Below are 4,723 nucleotides of genomic sequence, written 5' to 3'. Positions count from 1 at the left end.
ACAAATAAAATAAGCTTTTACAGCCTTAGCAAAATTATGAGTTAGTATCGTAGGTAGACTTAAAACTAATGTTTGCTGACACCCACGATAAAAATATCTATTTTCAAATATTATGCTATTCGTTTAAACATTACGTTAACTGTGGGAAATCTTTCTAAAGCAAAAACATGTTATTAATTTACCATTCTGTCGGTATTTACAAATCTGGTAACAGCAATAATAACCATACTTAAAAAGCCTCACGCGAAGCAATGCTTAAAGCCTCGTATTACGTGCTGGAAATATTCTTAAAAGTCATTTATGGTGAACTATATAAACAATTATTGACAAAATAAAACATACATAATTTTCGGTAGTAGTAGAAACTATACCTAGACATTGCATGGTAATGGCAGTGATCTAAAGCGTCCCTCATTAGGTTTTCTTTGGTTTTCCTCTTCTACTCATCCTGTTACCGATTAAAAAAGGGAAAAGCTAATTGTTGCAAATTAAAAGGGAAAAGCCTGAGACGGTGAAGCCAATATTAGAAATTATGTAAGATTTATGGTTAAATAAAATTTAAAATTAATTAATTATTATTTTAATAAGGTTAAATAACAGGGAATGTAACCAATACAAAAGAAAATATAAAATTTACTTGAAGTACTACAATAGAATAGGCTTAGCTCAAGAGAATGAGAGTAGTGCTCAGAGAGGAGGTTGGCACGTTTGCTTGCCTGTAGTAACCTAAGGTTAGATCAATCCTAAGATGATCTTAAGAGGGGCGCCAGATGGGAACAATTATTAAAATATATCCCCAAAATATATATTTACAAGAAAAAAACAGTTACCTAAAAATATGACCCAAAATATAATTATATACAAAAATTGATCTACCCAGTTCTCTAACAATGAGATAAAATGATCTGGGATTATTGTTTAGGATAACTCACTTGGAGTAAATAGTAATTAAAATATTACAAAATAATTAAATACTTATACAAGTTACAAAAAGGGCAGTTTAAAAATCTGAGACTAGTCAGTTAAGACACTAGAACAATACCTACATCAATTTGATATATGAGAGTACATACAAATTACCATAAAATTGGATAATATATCCTGACAACTTATTAAGTGTAATATAAAATATTAATAAATAAATAAATTTAAAGTAAATAAGGAATAACAAAATTAAAGCAAGTGAAAGGATTCAAAGAGTTGAGGGTACTAACCAGGGATTGTGCACAAATCTGTTTCGTAACCCACTTAGGCTGAAGGCCTAAGTATCCGAGGATATAATATATAATATAAAAAATTTGAAATTTGAATTCTTAATACACTCGCGATCATAAAATCCGGGTCATCTTGAAAATTTCAAGTTCCTTCAATATTTTTGCCTCTGGTGCAGTAATAACCTTTTTTTTGGCTAATGTATTTTTTATTTGTCATCAATGTTTGTTTTGAAAGAAAAAAAAATGGTTTTTTATTGTTTTTATTGAAAAAAAACAGAAAACAAATCAAATTGTTGATAAAACAGACATAGGAAAAAATATGGAAAATACAGAACGTGGTAAAAAATCAGTGAAATTTCAATGACCAATATCGTGTATTGCCTCCCCTTGCTCTAATAACCTCTTGCAGACGACGGGGCATACTCTCACTGTTTCTCCGGATTACATGTTGTGGTATGTTATTCCACTCACTCACTAACAGATCCTTAAGCTCCTGTGCGTTGTTAGGAGGAGGTGTATGGGTTTGAATACGTTTTTTCAAATCGTTCCAGAGATGTTCCAGACATATTTTTGGACGGATGCCAAAATTGTAGTCATTAATAAAAAAGCTTTCTAAATATCTGAAACTTACACAGGCTTCAAATAGGCTTGTAGTCCAGGAAATGAAGCATTTCACCTCGCATTTTTTTTGTCCTGCGTGGATTGACTTGAAATTTTAACAGACGGTAGGTAATAGCCTAAGGATTAAAATCTATATCAAACCAAAGTGCGCCAAAGCCTTGGGGGTGGTTGCCACCCCATCTCGGGGGTGAAAATTTTTTTTTACGTTTTAACCACAGGTTTCGATTAAAAAAGTGATTCTAAACAAAAAATGTTCTATACATTTTTTTTGTAAAACTGATATTTTTCAAGTTATTAGCAATTGAAAGTAACAACTTTTAGACGAAAAAATCGACGTTTTTAATCGATTTTTCGCGAATAACTCGAAAATGGTGCATTTTATCAAAAAAATTGTAGAGAACAAATTTGTAGCTTTTAAAAAGACAAATACAATTCATTTTTTAAAATGTTTTTGCGATATAATAGGAAACGAAATACGGTCTATCAATGTTCAGCGGTTTTCTTCAAATGCCAAATTTGAAAGATTCAAAGTCAAATATCGGGAAAATGATGCATTTTTGGAAGAAAATTCATACAACCTTTTTTAAAGAGCATAAATAGACCTATCATAAAAAAAAACTCTAGCTCAAAAATTGAGTGAGTTATGAGGAAAATAAGGTCAATACCTCATTTTTTTACGAAAAAATCGATAAAAACAACCCCCTAACTACCCCCATAATTAAAATCGATCTTCACCCTTCTGCAATTCTCTTTGTACATGTATTGTTAATACGTCCAAGAAGTTAATACGTTTGACCCATTTAAAATGCTTAGTTTTAGAAAAAGTACAGCTTAAAGCGAGAAACGATTTACAATTTCATATTTTTTACCCTTCTTTTTTTAAATATCCCCGAAAATACTGAATATATGAAAAAAATAAAAATGTACTAAATTGTAGCTTTTTTAATGACTAAAATGTTCCTTTATTTAGATTTGTTGTACAATGAATATTTGGAGAGATATAGCCGTTTAAAGCATCGATTTACGATCAAGCACCATCTTTTTCGAGCCCTTTAAACTCTCCCCATTTAAAAACCAAGGGTTCCAAAAAGATTTAATTCACAGATCCTTGTAGCTCTTAAAAACCTCTACAAAATCGTTTTTGAAGAAACACTCTATCCTTCAGCGCACTTCGGTTCGATATAGATTTTGATCATTGGGCTATCACCTACCTTCTGTTAAAATTTCAACTCAATCCATGCAGGACTAAAAAATTGCGAGGTTTTAACTTTTTTCGAGCTTCATTTCCTGAACTATTGATATTTTGGAAAAACTTCAGGTTTTCTTCCACAGGTTCAGAGTTAGGGATACTTTAATTTATTTCTTGCATTTTTTCAATAAAGTTGTTGATGGTCAATTCTTAACTCTCTGTCGCACATGAATCACTATCAATCAAGGCAAATTGTTATAAATCCAGTAATGTGTCTTTGATGGTGGGAGATAGCTGTGCAAGTGGTATGTTTTCCTCTTTTTCAAAACCTTTCGCATCTAACTTACACATAAATTCGACTTTACTGTCAATAAAAAAATCGATTGGCAACGATTGTCAAAATTCTGACGAAAGTCATAAATGTGATTCGATTAATAACAATATTGAATCAGAACATCAGTTTAAATTTTTAACACACATTCCGTTTTAGAATAATTTTATATAAATACAATTATTATTTTTAAACATATTCTTTAGTTTATATGTGTAATAATTATATTTACTTTCAAATAATATTTATTTATGCTATATTATAATTTAATATTTCATTTGAATTTGACAGGTCTATCAAAAGTTAACAATGTATACTTTATTAATACATCAACAAGTGGCGTTAGGAGCAAACACAATAATTCATTTAATTATTTTAATATAATATAATTTGTTTAAAAAAAATAATAAATAAATAATAAAATTACTTTATTAAATTTTAAAAATATAGAAAACATATCAAAGCTTCGCGCTAGTCTACTGTACTGCCTACTGTAACATTTTTTTTGTTGGAGAGAACAGCTACTATTTATATAAGTTAAAAGCCTATTAATAAAGTAGCTTCTACAAGTCATTTTGAAATTCTGGATAATGACTTGCTCCAAAGATTGGCAATGTGAGGTAGTAGAGGGTGGAAGCAGTGCAATATTGGAATAAGATGTAGCATTGTCCAGAAGCAATACTACTTTTCTATTCTGCTTTTTCATCTTTGTGTCAAATTTGTGGAGCCATGTCATTATAATGCCTGCTGTCATCCATGCCTTTGTGCTGAACTTATCGATGTTTGCTCCCTTAAAACATCGAAAATCTTTGCTTCGGCCTATGATAAATGGTTCCTTCGTTTTACCTTCCATATTTGCACAGAACAAAATTGTAATTCGTTGTTTTGCAGTTTTTCTTCAAAGACACCAAGAATTTTCCATTGCAGATGTTCTTGTTTGGACGTCTGAGGTGGATAATGCATGTACTACGGATGGAACAAAATGACCCAGCTATAAAAACGATTCTTAATAGACCCATTGGTCAGAGAAGAAGAGGAAGAACCGGAACAAGGTTCCTTGTTAAGTGCTTGGCGGAGGACGACTGGAGAGAAATTCTTAAGGAGGGTAGGACCCACGCAGGGTTGTAAAACCAGAATGATAATGGTGATGATATTCTTGTATTCTTGTTAGCAACGCACGATAGTAGAGACTCTTTTTGTCTGCATTAAAAACATCTAAACACACACAAATAGCAAACAGCTTTTCTTTCCAAGATATCACGTTTTCGAAATTAACATTACCGGATTCGCCACATATTGTCTTCAAAGTAATATCATGTCGACAACAAAACCTTTCTAACCAACAATTTTATGCTTGAAAGTCATTTA

The sequence above is a fragment of the Diabrotica undecimpunctata genome, chromosome 2, assembly GCF_040954645.1.
Source record: "Diabrotica undecimpunctata isolate CICGRU chromosome 2, icDiaUnde3, whole genome shotgun sequence".
NCBI lineage: Eukaryota > Metazoa > Arthropoda > Insecta > Coleoptera > Chrysomelidae > Diabrotica > Diabrotica undecimpunctata.
The sequence above is the reverse complement of the archived record's forward strand: the minus strand, read 5'-3'. Positions refer to the sequence as shown.